Here is a 16,996-nt window from a genome sequence, read left to right on the forward strand (position 1 = left end):
TTATGGTTGCTTATCTTACCATAACTGCCGAATTTTAGGGGTTTTTCGGTTTTACTTTGAACCATAACATCCCTTTAACAACGTTTTTTCACTGAATTTCATAGGTTTTTAGAAGCGCAACTTAACCATAACGTCCCTTTAACAAAGTTTTTTTACTGAATATATATATATATGAAGGCCACGTGTGTCTACATAAGGTTCATCTTGTTTTCTTAGAGCATGAAAGAGTGACGCCATACATTCAAGTCCCTTTTGAAAGTAAATAAGGGTTTGGCAAAATATGGATCGTAGACCTGCAGAATGTGCCAATTTTGTAATAAGAGATTCCTCAAAGCATTACTCAGGTGACAGAAAGAAGTAACACAAACAAGCCAGTTATTGAGGGTGTTTTTATGTTCTGTTCCAGAAGATGTTCGCTATGGAAGAACCATGCTTGCTTAGATGAGCGTTTGAGAAGTTGGTTAGAGTACCCTCATAACAGAAGGTGATTTGGCCTGATGGCAAAATTCAACAAGAGTAGTGTAGTTCCTATGTACCCACAGGAAATGATTGAATGGAATATTCATTTTGAGACTCAAAGGAGGTTGACGCTCATAATGTAAAATCATATTTCTGTCAGTAGTTTTTCTAAACAACTACATCTAACTGGCCTTCCCTAGCTTGAATGAGGACATATAGAAAAGGGGCCACAGTCTGGCTATAAGAGTCAGTGAATCTCAAGTTGGAGTGAAGGGAGTTAATCCATGTCACAAATACCAATGAGTGTCAACAAATCATTGCAGCAAATTATTAAAATGTCATTAATGTATCTCCCATATAGCCTGATAGGTGGTAGGAAAGGAATATCTGCAGTGAGAATATTCTATACTTCAAATCTTTCTTCAAACAAATTGGCCAAACTTGGCCACACTCCAAGTGCCATGCATTTGCTTGTAAAAGATCCTTTTGTAGACAAAAACGTTTTCGGAAAGGTCTACTGTGGCTAAATACATTATTAATTTAGTGGGCAGCTGATGTGGGCCTTCTCATTGGTCTAGACTGTGAGAGTTCACTTCTATGACAGCTGTTAGGAAAGATTTCCCTTAAGTGAAATGTTCCCTCTATTTATGGACACCACAAACATTTTGCTTTTGTTTGGCTTACCTAACCTGACTTTTTCCAGATGAAGTCCTCTGGGCTTTTGCTCATCTTTTATAGGAAAACGGACACATACTTCAGGCTGTCAGTACTGGGAAACCCTGTTTCCCCTAGTCTTTGACTATGTTGCCATTTCCTGGTAACTTGTTATCTATGTGAAAAGTACTTTACAGTACCACACTTAGGGGTCCTCTTGTTTTATGGCCCTAGCCACCCTCTAAGGTTTGTTGGTGAATGTAAAAGTGTGCCTAGGACGTACTTGTGGCAGCAGTTAACTTTTAAAGTATTTTTATTTCTTTTTAATGAACCAAAATGTGTTTGCTGCACTTGTCTCAAGACTGTGGCCAATGCCGAAAATGGCTGTGCCACAAAGTCTTTTGTTGTTTTCTTTGGTCATTTTGTCCCTTTCCGTTCCCCCAGGTCAAGTGACCCGGGTATTCCTTATTTGGGCATGCAGCCTCCTGCAAGGACTGCATCCTTTGCAGGCTCCTGCATGTCATGTGTGCTAGTGCCAAGGAAGAGGGTTTGGACTGTCTGGTCCCAATCCTCACTACTGATGCAAGTATGTCTGGTATGCCTGAATGACTGGATCCAGTGTGGGCCATCATTGGCCCATTCCTGGCATGAATGCATGAAAGCAGATCTTCCATTGGCTATCCCAGATTTGACTGCAAAACGAATCTTGGATAAGAGAAGGGGCAATGCATCCATTCCAGGTCGATCACCTGAAGTTCACACCGAACTACAGAAGGATACAAGTATCTTGAAATGAAAGAGCAGACCACGGAAACACCCGAGATGTGCTGGAAGGTTTGGCTCCCTGAACCCGCTGTTGTTCCATCCGACCCCTGCTTTTGTGTTGATCACAGAAGGCCTGCAAGGGTGCTTCGATTCTTTGGAATAGTGGGACTGACTACTCTTGGCACCTCCTGCTTACCCTCGAAAAAAGCCTCTTCAGAAGTGTTCCTGGGCCATCCAGCTAATTGTATGTCCAAGCGAGAACTGATCAGTATGCACTCCTAATTTTCACAAGAGTCTTTTTAAAGATGTATCCTAAGAATTACTGCTTTTGAGGTGCGGAGGAGATGAATAACAACCCTGGCATATGGGTTGAAAAAATGTACAAAATAGAACAAGCTCCCAAATGTGGGAACTCCCGTCCTCTGCACTCTATGGATGGCTCTGTGAGGAGTCCTTATATATTTGATTATTTTTTAGGTAATTGATTCAATAGTTTGATTTGTACTAAACTGTAGGTAATTTACTTAGTGACATATATGAATACATATATCAAAACACATTGACATAGTTAGGTATATTTAGAAAAAATCCATTGATTTATTAGAAGCCCAACACTTTTCGTGAAACAATTCACTTCTTCAGGGGCAGTTTGCATAATTTTTCTTTCTTAAAGTAATCTGGAAGACATAATATTAAAGTACATGCATATTAGTCCCAATAGTTACAAAAGATAGTGAAATTTCCAATGGGCAAAAAAAGAACTTTTTTGGACGATCCATATATTTCCTATTGTCCAACATCTCATTACATTGATTGAAGTTTGAACTTAAGACAGATCATACAGAAGTAATCAGTAGTAACCACATATTCATCAAAGATAAATATATTGACATGTTGTGTGAAAATGACCTAAGGAAAAAGATTCCCTTGTTGATAAATGTTGGTTGCCCTTCATATGGGGAGAGCTGTCAGTCTCCTGTACTTGTAGTGTAGCCTTAGTCCCTAAGTTGTTAACAAGAAAGAGTAGGAAAGGAGTCAGGAATAAGGAAACCTGAATCTAGCTATCAACCAGGTGGAGGTAAAAGTAAAAACGTACCACCTTATGTCAGAAGATGGTAAGAAGATAGTGAGTTGAGTAAAGAATCACTCCATCTTGTCATATGGAAACAGACGTGAAAGCCCCATTCTTTCCGGATGTCTTCCAATTTAATATTATGTCTTCCAGATTACTTTAAGAAAGAAAAATTATGCAAACTGCCCCTGAAGAAGTGAATTGTTTCACGAAACGCGTTGGGCTTCTAATAAATCAATGGATCTTTTCTAAATATACCTAACTGTGTCAATGTGTTTTGATATATGTATTCATATATGTCATAAAGTAAATTACCTACAGTTTAGTACAAATCAAACTATTGAACCAATTACCTAACAAATAATCAAATATATAAGGACTCCTCACAGAGACACCCATAGAGTGCAGAGGACGGGAGTTCCCACATTTGGGAACTTGTTCTATTTTGTACATTTTTGCAACCCATATGCCAGGGTTGTTATTCATCTCCTCCGCACCTTAATAGCAGTAATCCTTAGGATACATCTTTAAACAGACTCTTGTGAAAATTAGGAGTGCATACTGATCAGTTCTCGCTTGGATATATATTTTACCCTGGAGACGGACACTCCACCAACCAGGGTTGGCATATTCGATCAATTTGCACCCATATCAATTAACAACCAAAAGCATGTCATTTTCAAAAATAAACCTACTCACTGACAAATCGGCTACAACTTTAGCATTCAGTGAAGAAGAAGCCAATCAGATTCTTGGCCTCATCAAGGATACTGAAGATACAGCTGCAAATGATGATAATCCAGAAAGATTGATATCAAAATTAGAAAAATTAATCAGACGAGAGATATCGCAGAAACTGCATGCCACCACTTTATCCCAATATTTCAAAAGTAAGAAAATACCAAGAGGACTGAGAGTATACCTTAAACCAACATTATGCAGAGAAAACCAGGCATTTGTTAAGAGATGGGAGCAGATACTTAATAAATGCTCATTGGATTTGATCCTACTGACAATCGAGGAACTGTCCAAATCCTTGAATTCAATCAATCTGGAAATAGAAGAGGTTACATTACAACTCACCAAACTTAAAACACAGGACGAACTAACACAAATATTGGAAGATACAAACCAAAAATTAGCATCATACAAACAGGATATTGAACAAAGGAAAATTCGTAAATTCAGAAGAGATACTTTGGACTATGCACGGGACATTGTGTATTCCTGGCAGGAATTTTACAATGACTCAAGACCACAGAGACCTCCAGCAAAAAGACATCCAAACCCACAGGATAACACTGACAGTTCTGACGTTACCAGCGGTGAGAGTGAAACTCCAAATATTGACACCAGTGGAAATCAACCACCACTAAGGGAGACAGAACCATTAAACACAACAACACCAACACAAGCAGCATCCACCAGTGATCCACCTCCTTTTTTAGGAGGAGGCGAAAAACCCGCAGAGGGAAAAAGAAAGCCAAGACAGAAAAACAAGTAAAAGATTCCATTGTCTTCAATATATCTTCTAAACAGCTCTCTAAAGTACAAGAGGACACTCTTAACTTAGGAATCTCCTTTTTTCCAACTACGTACACCACTCTCTTTGAAGAAGAGGTAAATATGTTTGAATTAATTCGCAAAATGGAATTCAAAGTATTTTTTGACTCGATTCCAGAACCCCCCACTTGGCGTAAAGAACATGAGTTTTAGGAAATAAAGAATAAAAGCACATTCCATCCGCAAATTAATCACCCAGCCATCAGCTTATTCAAGCATAAAACTACCAAAGACCTTAAACGACTTAAATATGGGCCCATCAACAAACCTAACATACGGAAAGACCAATTGAAATTGATCAGAGAACTTGCTGAGGATAATACAATAACACTTAAACCAGCGGACAAAGGTGGAGCACTGGTAATGATGGACACCGCTATGTACAACGAAGGTTGTTTGAAACTTTTAAGAGATGAAAACACATACATTGCGCTAGACAATGATCCCACAATGGAAATTAAAGAAGTAATTAAGAAGACTATTGATAAAGCATTGGAATATGATTGGATTTCAGATACCACTGGTGAATTTCTCATCAAACACTTTCCTGTCATCCCGGTATGTTACGCGCTACCTAAAATACATACAAATTTGCAAGAATCACCATTTAGGCCCATAGTGGCAGGAATGGAAAGTGTTTTTCATCCACTGGCAACTTATCTGGACAAGGCACTACAACCTCTAGTGCAGAAGACTGAAACATACCTCGAAGACACCTCTCATTTGTTGAATCTACTGGAGGATCTACATTCTAACGAATCACAAATCCTGTTATTAACATTGGACGTAAGCAGCCTTTATACGTCAATTCCCCATGCAGAAGGCATTGCAGCTCTGGAATGGTTTCTGTTACAACATGGAGATATCGCTATACACAAGGAATTTGCAATTGAATTAATTAATATCATCCTTTACAACAACTACTTCCCTTTCAACAACAAGTTCTTTCTTCAGATCTCAGGCACATCAATGGGCTCTTCAGTAGCCCAAGCATATGCAAACATTTTCATGTATCATTTTGAAAAAACATATATTCTGAACAAAGAACCATGGAAAAAGAATTTGCTCTTCTGGAAGCGATTCATAGATGACATCTTCGGTATCTGGCATGGATCACAGGAAGACTTGCAAAATGTTTCAACTATTTAAATAGCTGCCATGGGAAGATTAAATTTACACTGGAAATTGGCAACCCACAGATCCACTTCTTAGAGGTGAATATTACAAGAATTGACAACTTATTTGTAACAGAGATCTATAGAAAACTGACAGATGCCAACAGTACATTACACTTTGCAAGTTTTCATCCGTCACATCTAAAACAGAATTTACCCTACAGCCAATGCCTGAGAGCAAAAAGGATTACATCTGATGCTACAAAATTGACACAAGAATTTGACAACATGAGAACAAGATTTATGAAAAGGGGTTTCCCAGAGCATACATTCAACAAAGCTATCAACGAACAACACCTTTGGAAAGGAAGGAACTCCTTAAGGATAAAACTAAGAAAGAAAACACAAGATTAATTCATACTCTCAAATTCTCAAGCCAGAGCTTCCAAATCAAAAAAATAATTCAGAAAAATTGGGACATCATTAAATCTGACGCCAACCTCAACAAACCTTTTCCCAAACCTCCTATGCTAGCCTTCAAAAGAGGCAAAAACTTCAGAGACTCATTGATCAGAGCTGAAAAATCTAAAAGCCAACAACAAACCTTCCTGACTAAACCTAAGCATGGCACATTTGCATGCTTGAACTGCCAACACTGTTCCAACATCCTGAAAGGAGATCACATCAGACACCCCAACAGTGGCAAAAAAATTCTACTCAAAGACTTTGCTACCTGTGAGAGTAAAAATCTGATCTACGCCCTCAAATGCCCCTGTGGTAAATACTATGTGGGGAAGACCTCAAGAAAGATTAAAGAAAGGCTCACTGAGCATAAATCGAACATAAGAACATGCAACCAGAAATCTCCAGTTTTCAGACACTTTAAAGAGAACAGACATAATATTTCCTAAATCAGATGGGTAGTCCTGGAAATCATTAAACAGCTACCAAGGGGAGGTGACCTGGCTAAACGTCTGGCTCAGAGAGAGCTATACTGGATCCACAAACTTGACTCACTAGCCCCACTTGGGCTTAATGAGGATTTTTATATGGGTCCTTTTCTATAAATTACTGATTGGTAATCACACAGTACTATTCATAACAGGATGTAGGTTGTCAATTTTGTATATGCTTTAAATTGTGTTTGCTTTTTAACAAACTATGATCTACCAGAATGTGAGTTCGAAATGAGACAGGTATATAAGCTCAATTACTGATGGTATCTTTGGTATGATCTGTAACCATGTATTTACATCTCCAGATTTTACACTTTATGACTATGTTACGCTACCTTATCAGCTCACTCCTTTTTAACATGTAACTATCTCGAACTTATCTTCCCAGATCTTTCCCTTATTTTTTCTTAATGGCTGGCCAAGAATAACTAGTCCCTCTTAACATTTCCTTATTTTAATTTGCCTTTCCATCTCTTCATACACTTATCTATATTTATCCTTATTCATTAGTTCTTTTACTTAGGCATTCATTTCTCTATTTTTAACAAACTATTTAAATTGTTTTTTACCTCTAGCGCATCTACATTTGCGCTCCTTCTTTTACTGATTATCTCTTTCTTATGAACCACTGTTTTGTTGTAATCAGGCCCCCTTCCTGAGGGGCTAGTAGTCTTTGATTCTTTATCCCATTCAATCGAATAATTAGCGCTACGCGCATGCGCGCTATAACGTCACGATGGTTACATCGTGACGTCATACGTCTTATTACACACACATACGTCTTATGACACACACACGGCTGACGTTGGGTGGCCATCTTAAAAGTATTTGAGGACCGCTAACGCCAGTATTTGCTAGCAAGTCCGGAAGGGAGAACACGCTCTTTACAACTATCAGACAACCTTAATTGTAAGTACCTGAGGGGGTTATTTTCGTTACTTTAAGCTCCACTATATTTCCCTGCTTGCTAAGTCCACACTTGGATTTATTTTCAGACACTTCGGAAAGACGCCCACCTTGGGCTTTCACGTCTGTTTCCACATGACAAGATGGAGTGATTCTTTACTCAACTCACTATCTTCTTACCATCTTCTGACGTAAGGTGGTAAGTTTTTACTTTTACCTCAACCTGTTTGATAGCTAGATTCAGGTTTCCTTATTCCTGACTCCTTTCCTACTCTTTCTTGTTAACAACTTAGGGACTAAGGCTACACTACAAGTACAGGAGACTGACAGCTCTCCCCATATGAAGGACAACCAACATTTATCAACAAGGGAATCTTTTTCCTTAGGTCATTTTCGCACAACATGTCAATATATTTATCTTTGATGAATATGTGGTTACTACTGATTACTTCTGTATGATCTGTCTTAAGTTCAAACTTCAATCAATGTAATGAGATGTTTGACAATAGGAAATATATGGATCGTCCAAAAAAGTTCTTTTTCTGCCCATTGGAAATTTGACTATCTTTTGTAACTATTGGGACTAATATGCATGTACTTTAATATTATGTCTTCCAGATTACTTTAAAAAAGAAAAATTATGCAAACTGCCCCTGAAGAAGTGAATTGTTTCACGAAACGTGTTGGGCTGCTAATAAATCAATGGATTTTTTCTAAATATACCTAACTGTGTCAATGTGTTTTGATATATGTATTCATATATGTCACTAAGTAAATTACCTACAGTTTAGTACAAATCAAACTATCCAATTACCTAACAAATAATCAAATATATAAGAACTCCTCACAGAGCCACCCATAGAGTGGAGAGGACGGGAGTTCCCACATTTGGGAACTTGTTCTATTTTGTCCATCCAGCTAATTGACCAGCTCAAACCTGGGGTATCGTATAGGGGCATTGCCGTCCTGAGTTGAAACTCAAGACTTTGGGTCTAGCTAATTTGTGGTTTTGGGACCTCTCCCACCAACCTGCTCTGGGTCATGATTTATGAGAGTGCACCATGCTGTGAGCATTTGCAATCCCTGTGTCGCCCTGCTGTGGTGATGGTCATCCTAGGATCCTTGCATACCTGTCTGCCTGTCCCCCGAGATGTGGTGCACCAGAAGCTTCCTCTTTTTTCCATTGAGAGCTGAGAAAATGCTACTCTCCCACCACCGATGATCGTCCTGTCCTGCAACCGCTGAAAGCCAGAGTGATGTGTAGCTGCAGGGGTTAAACCTACAAATGATGTGACCGACACTGGCAAAGTTTTGCCCGGACTGTGGACTGTGCTGAGGGGCGGTGAGTACTTGCATCACTTACTGGTGGCCCTCTGGCACATTCATTCTTCTTTACGCACGAGAATCCATGAAAAGATACTCACCTTAGCTCGGATAGCCTGCTCTCCCTAGCCATTCCCAAAACTTGAAAGTCACTCTACCTGCAAAGGTAGACCATCCTCGAATAACAGGACACTGTTCTTCATCACCTAAAGCCCCTTCTTGAACTACTACAGCTCCCTGAACAGTACCCACTTTCACTTTTACACACAACCATGCGTTGTTAACGCAATGCTGTACTTTTGAGCATAAGGCTCGCCACTTCGTAGGGCTGGACTGCATAATTTAGGGAACAACTCTGAAGAACTACCTAATGTAATGCGATATTTGTGTTTACTTACCTCTTCTGTTGCAGGTTGTGTTTGTGTTCTCCCCCTTTTCTACATTAGGTGAAACACATTTGTATATATGGTAAATAGTGTAAGGAATGTGTGGTAACTGTTTAGTATTACTGTGGTTTATTGGTGTTTAGTTATATGCCAAAATTAATGTATTTTTGATACACACTTGTTTAAGAGTGTTCTGTGGAGTTTTGCTCTGTGTGCTCATTGTGGGCTTGCGATCACTCTCACCCCTCCTGAGAGTCTTGACTGCCTGCCAAGCTATTGTAGATTGGTCTGGTTTGTCCAGAAGTTCTCCTGTTCCTCTAAATTAATGTGGCTTCCTAAACTTCTGCCCATCAGGTCAGAATTTAGAAATCAATCTTACCAGGTGCCCCTTATGGAATGCAGTGTAAAGGGGCTATATATCAAGAGCAACAAGCCAATAAGTATTGGAATTAAAGGGCATATTTTCCACTAACTTAATCGCATCTTGTGAATCTTAGAGATCAGAAGCATTTACCATGGAAATTGACCTAATGAAAAAGTCCACATATTTGGAAATGGGTTTTAATAGTGATCCACATGCTGACACTATAGGGCAGCCAGGTGGAGCAGAAAGGGATTAGTGAATTTCCATGTGTTTTTGGTTAGATTTTTTTAGTGGTGATTTTCATTTTTTTAAAATAACTTTTGGGAGATGTTCTCTAGCCATATTTTTATTTTGTCATTTTCTTTAAAAAAAGCAAAACAATATCTGAAAGATCTGGAGAATGGAGGTTGAAGCAGCCAAGGTGCAATTCCACATGATGAGATGACCTCAGCTGCAAAAAGTGTGGTTGATATGCAGGCGGTCATAATGCAAGTTGAAGAGCAAGAAGTTAAAACTATGCAGCATGCTGAAACTCCCCAGAGATATCACCCCAGAACCCAGAAGGAACATCCTTATGCTGACAATATTAGCGCATGTCCAAGGAGAAGGCTCTGGCCGAAGTTCAGAAGGTGCATGTGGTGTGGACATTCCTCAGGGCTGAAACAATCTGTGTGTTTGGAATCATACAGTCAGCATTAAATTATAATGGACTTGGGCCAACTGATGGATGACATCTGGCACCAGTTTGAGCAGCAGGTGTTTAGACTTGTTTGCAGAATTCATTTGGCAGCTGCTGAAGTCCATGCCAGTACCTTGTCCAGCTCCAAATCCCTGCCTGCAGACCCAAATCACTGTCCTCCATCTCCTCCTAAATCTTCACCTGCAGATCCATCAATTCTTCCTGTGGTCGATGAATCAAGAACACTGCTCTATGATGGTGAATCACCTCCAGCCCCACCTCCAGCGGTTTATGCCTGACCTATGTTTGTTGGCAGTTCTCATGAGGCCTAGTGGCATGCATGAATGGCATATGGCATTCCATGCCCTTAGTTTATTTTTTCTATGTGTTAGGTGGTTTCTGGTTAGTAAAATTGTTTTTTTTATAATAAAACAATAAGACTTTTCAGTGTTCTGCTTTTTACACCTGCTCTTTTGTTCATCCTGGATTCCAACTTCCCCTCTTGCTAATAACCAAAGGTTGCTTAAAGAAACACCTTTTTAATGTAGGTTTCTGCAAATATTATTAAGAACATTTTGAGTTAACATTGCAATTTTAAGCATGAATTCATTGTCGCAGCACAGCTGTGTTCAATTTGTTACAATGCACATACAAAGTTATATATATATATAAATAAATAATATAAAGGAAAATCTGCATGGCAGTTGAGGATATACACTAGAAAGGTGTCGTTTGTTTAGTCACTGTGTTTTGAAAAATAAAAAAAACAGGCTTTTTTGTCATGATGTCCTTCTAGACTAGAGCAAAGACGTTTTCATGTAGAAATCAAGCATGCAATGTTTATGTGTTTGCCATTCTATGGAAACATTACAGTATGTTGATAATAGTGTTCAAACATGGAATTGAAAATGTGTGAAAACGTCAAATTATACTGCAGAAATGGTATTGTTGCAGATTCAATAGATATCATTTTGGCCTACATTTGTGAATTTGGGCTTGGTTTCCCATTGTGACTTCACAGTTTTCATGTGTTTCCAATGAGATGGAAATTAGACACAAGCATTCAAAGTCACATTATGGAAGGATCAGGGAAGAAGTGCATGATATCCAAGGATATAAATTGTGAAAGAGTGATGCGTATACACACTGTGTGATCAAAAATCCTAAATAATAAGGGGGTAATTCATAGAAATCAGCGCACAAGTGGCACACGCGGCTGACGCACAGTGTGCACCTGCGGCAGCCTGCGCCAGGTGCGTGCGCCAAAACCCATGTCAGTGCACAGTGTATTCATGGATTTCAATATCCATAACCAGCTGTGGCGCAGAGTGGCTCAGCGAACCTGCAGCTGCGCCAGTTACTCCCCCAACCCCGCCCCGTGCACCATGAACAGCGCACAAATCCAGTACATGGCGCAAAGGCCAATGGACCAGCATACAGCCCCCAACCACGAAAACGCGTTGAAAACTCCCCGCACACGCCCCAGAATACACTTACCCCACTTGCACCAGTGAAAACGCATGTAAAACTCCCCGCGCACCCCTCTGAATACACTAAACTGCTCGCAACAGCGAAAACGCGTGTAAAACTCCCCATGCACGCCCCAGAATACACATACCACGCTTGTGCTAGGTAAATTGCGTAGAAAAAGCACCCCCCTGTGGCGTGGGCTGCCTGTGGGCCATGCCCAGGGTGGATGGGGTGCCTGCATGGATTTGGGGAGAGCGCGGGAAGTTTCACATGCGGTAGACCCTGTGCGAGCCGGGTATGTGTATTTGGGGGGTGCAGGGGAAGTTTCACACGCGATAGGCCCTGTGCGAGCGGGATACGTGTATTTGGGGGGTGCGCAGGAAGTTTCACACGCTATAGGCCCTGTGCAAGTGGGTTATGTGTATTTGGGGGGTGCCCGGGAAGTTTCACATGCGATAGGCCCTGTGCGAGCGGGGTACGTGTATTTGGATGGTGCGCGGAAAGTTTCACACGCGATAGGCCCTGTGCAAGCGGGGTACATGGATTTGAGGGGTGCACGGGAAGTTGCACATGCGATAGGCCCTGTGCGAGCAGGGTACGTGTATTTGGAGGGTGCGCGGGAAGTTTCACACGCGATAGGTCCTGTGCGAGCAAGTTACCTGTATTTGGGGGGTGCGCGGGAAGTTTCACACACGATAGGCATTGTGTGAGTGGGGTATGTGTATTTGGGGGGTGCGCGGGAAGTTTCACATGCGATAGGCCCTGTGTGAGCAGGGTACGTGTATTTGGATGGTTCGCGGGAAGTTTCACATGCGATAGACCCTGTGCAAGCGGGATACGTGTATTTGGGGGGTGCGCAGGAAGTTTCACACGTGATAGAACCTGTGCGAGCGGGGTACGTGTATTTGGGGGGTACGCAGAAAGTTTCACACGCGATAGGCCTTGTGTGAGCAGGGTACGTGTATTTGGGGGGTGCGCAGGAAGTTTCACACGCGATAGAACCTGTGCGAGCAGGGTACGTGTATTTGGGGGGTGCGCAGAAAGTTTCACACGCGATAGGCCTTGTGCGAGCGGGGTACGTGTATTTTGGGGGTGCGCGGGAAGTTTCACACATGATAGGCCCTGTGTTAACGGGGTACGTGTATTTGTGGGGTGTGGGGGAAGTATCACATGCAATCTGTCAGTGTGGGTCCTCCCAGGTGTGCCCCCTCCCCCTCCCCAGGCCCTGCAAGCAGCCGACACCACAGGGGACTACCCTACAACCCTGGGCATGCCCTGCAGGCAGCCCATCCACCCTGGCCATGCCCCGCAGGCAGCCCATCCACCCTGAGCATGCCCCGCAGGCAGCCCACATTGCATCATGCACTCGTGAGTCCCAACACATGTCCCACTCACCATTGACGGGCACCTGCCAGCAGGCCCCGACACATGTCCCCTTGCACCCCCACCCACCCAGCATTGATGGGCACCTGCCAGCAGGCCCCGACTCATGTCCCCCTGCACCACCACCCACCCAGCATTGACGGGCACCTGCCAGAAGGCCCTGACACATGTCCCCTGCACCCCCACCCACCCAGCAATGACGGGCACCTGCCAGCAGGCCCCGACTCATGTCCCCCTACACCCCCACCCACCCAGGATTGACGGGCACCTGCCAGCAGGCCCCGACACATGTCCCTCTGCACCCCCACCCACCCAGCATTGACGGGCACCTGCCAGCAGGCCCCAACACATGTGTCATGCTTGTGCCACTGTTGCACATATTGGCAAACATCATGGACTATTTGGAACTCATTTATCTTCATAATACTCTTTCAACAACCCCTATTCACACTTTGGTCCTTAATTTCCATTTGCACGACTTTGGTACTTTCTTATTTAATTCAGCTAACTACATGTACCATAATGCACCTTGCTACAGTTATCAATTCCTGGGTATTCCCATTCATCAGTATTGGAACCACAATCCCCAGAAGCCCGAGCGATCAATGCTGCTTCCACCTTCTCAGGACCAGAGAGTGAGGAGGCAGATTGCCTTCAGATGTGCTGCTCCAGGTGCTGTCAATTAGCCTGCCTCAGTACAGGGCAGGGCTGTATTTAAGCAGCTGCCTGCAGGAGCCCAGTCTCTTGCATTAAGAGTTCTCCCAGCACTGTTGCCGGATCATCTTGCTTCTGATTCCAGCGCTCCTTGCTGCCCTGCTCCACTGGGTTCCCTGCTTTGCAACCTGTTACACTCTTCTGCCTGCAGCCCTGGTCCTCTGGGCTCCCTGCCTCGCTGCCCTGCTCCTGTGGGCTCGCTCCTTGCTGCCCTGCTCCTCTGGGCTTCCTGCTTCGCTGCCATGCTCCTGTGGGCTCGCTCCTTGCTGCCCCGCTCCTCTGGGCTCCCTGCCTTGCAGCCTGTTACACTCCTCTGTCTGCAGCTCTGGTCCTCTGGGCTCCCTGCCTCGCTGCCCTGCTCCTCTGGGCTCCCTGTCTGCAGCCTACTACATCTCTCGGTCCTGCTCCTCTGGGCTCCCTGCCTCGCTGCCCTGCTCCTCTGGGCTTGTTCCTTGCTGCCCTGCTCCTCTGGGCTCACTGTCTGCAGCCTACTACAGCTCTCTGCCCTGCTCCTCTAGGCTCCCTGCCTCGCTGCCCTGTTCCTCTGGGCTCGCTCCCTTGGAGCCCTGCTCCTCTGGGCTCTCTGTCCGCAGCCTACTCCAGCTCTCTGTCCTGCTCCTCTGGATTCCCTGCCTTGCAGCCTACAACAGTTCTCTCCTCAACAGTTTGCCTGCACCTTGTGCCATCCGTTACTCCAGCCCTACTTCCTTGTTTGCAGCCCCCTGTTTCCTGGCTACTGCTCCCTTACTCTCTTCCTTGTTTGCAACCCCCTATTCTTGATCCCTGTCCTTCTCTTCCTTGAGTCTTTGGTTCTCCCTTAAATTATCCATTTCAGTTATACGATTTCTGTACAGACACCCACAGCTGTTGTTCCCACCATGAGCATACAGAGTGGGCTCCTGTAATAGCAATCTGTGCAGAAGGCTGGAGTTTCCAAAGGTCAGTGGAACACTCTTTCCCATTTTCTGCATACACCCCAAGAAGGAATCCAGTTTGTTTGTACCTTTGTATTCTCGCCCCTTTTTGTTCACAGCTACTGTTACCTATTATTCTTCTTTCTTGTTGAGCTTCCTGCTGTGTGTGCTTATCTGTCACCTTACATTAGCACAGCCACCCAAAACCTACCTGGGTGCCCAGTGCCACTCTTGACAGTGTCATCCTTGACAACATGTCCCCCTGCACCCCCACCCACCCAGCATTGACGGGCACCTGCCAGCAGGCCCCGACTCATGTCCCCCTGCACTCCCACCCACCCAGCATTGACGGGCACCTGCCAGCAGGCTCCGACTCAAGTCCTTCCCCAACACGTCATAACCATCCCCAATCATGGCCAATATGGCAACCCAAATACCACCCCACGCCTCCCCAGTCCAAACCCCCAACCAAGTATTCTATCCACCCCACATTGAAATCCCCATTACATGAAACATCCCAAATGGCAAGTATGCACATCAATACATGTCCGTCACACACACACAATGGGTGCAAGTGAATGAGAAAACCCACATCATGACATGCATGAAACCAATGAGAGAATACCACACAATTGAAGTATGAAACCAAAATGTATTAAATGAAAAATCAATGGAATAAAAGAAAATCACACAAGAGAAAATAATAACAAACAAAAGGCTGGATGTCCCAAAAAAATCAAAAAAATATATCAATTAAGAATCCAAATAAAATCAAATGAACATCGATCCAAAAGTGTCCGTCCATCAAACCAAATCCAAAGGATGAAAAAAGATAAATCCATTGCTCCATGGGAAAAAAATAAATAGAGGTCAAATCCAGTCTTCAACTATATACAATGTACAAATCCAGGGTCCATGAGCCCAACAATTCAAAGGAAACCTACAAAAAACACTACCTAATAACAAACTATATACAAAAAGGTGTTGCATAGTCCATGTGCCCCAAATGAAATAAAAATATAAAGGAAACCTAACACTAATCAACTATACACAATGGCGGCGGACAAGTCCTACGGCTCACTTTGTGATCTTCCGGGACAGGGCATCATCGAACTCCACGTTGATGTCCCGGAGGCGGGCCTCTCCCCTGTCCTGAGGTCTCGCAGGGATGCAGACATGGCCTGTTCCAACTCCCTGAGAGTTGTCTCGAGGTACTCAGCCCGCCTCAACGCCCTGCGCATGGAGTTCTCCGCCCTGACCATAGTGAGTCGTGCCTCTTCTGCCCACCGCCGCTCCGCATCTATCAGCTGGCCTAACCACTGCCACATGGAAGACACTCCCATTCCAGGGTCCTCCTGCCCTCTGGCCGATGCCTGCCCCTCTGATGTTGTTGGCCCCGAGCCATGATGCCCCCCACGCTCAGCCTGCCGCTGCCTCCGACACAACTGCCTCTGCCAGCACGACGGCATCCAGGCTGATGGAATCCACCAGTGCCGTCGTGCATGTGCACTGCCCGATGATCCTGGCACATCCTCCATCTGCTGGGCTCCAGTTGGTGGGGTGTCTATCCCTGCTGCACCTCCGACTCCCGACCGTGGCAGGGTTGTGATCTCCACCGAGCTGGCTGCATTGGTCGGGGCAGATCCACATGGGGCCCTGGTGGAATCTGGGCCGGAAGACGGCACAGAAAATGACTGGGTCATAGTCTGCACAGAGGAGGAGAGGGCCGTCTGAGTGCCCGACACATGTACGAACTCTCCACCCGGGGACCCTCCCAACTGGGCCATGTTGGCACGCAGCTCTTCGTGATGACGTGCGTGGTCCCACAAGGAAGCACGCACGTCATCACGAATGTCACGCGTATGCAACGCGACACCAATCAGGACGGACTCCATATGGTCACGGGTCTCCTTGTCCGCAGGTAGTGGAGTGCCAGATGATGTGGACCACCCCCCTACCTGCGGACGGGCCTGGGACGGGGCATCCCTGCTGGCGCATGGTGGTGCAGTCACAGGGTCAGGGACAGTGACATGCACAGGCCCTTCCGCGGCGACCTGTTCTACCTCCTGCCCCTGGCCCTCGACTGCACCACTTGCACCAGTGGTACCACCCCCACCAGGCCCCATGTGCAGGTCAGTAGCGGCCTCCTCCTCCTCTGTGTACACCACCAATCTGGATGGCTATGCACCGTCTTCCGCCATCATAAGCCCCTGTGGGGGCTCACCCGCCCCTTCCACTGCAGCCGTAGTGGCAGTCGTGGCACCAGTCCCCTC

This window comes from Ambystoma mexicanum, chromosome 6q (genome assembly GCF_040938575.1).
Source record: "Ambystoma mexicanum isolate Mex_15411 chromosome 6q, UKY_AmexF1_1, whole genome shotgun sequence".
Lineage (NCBI taxonomy): Eukaryota > Metazoa > Chordata > Amphibia > Caudata > Ambystomatidae > Ambystoma > Ambystoma mexicanum.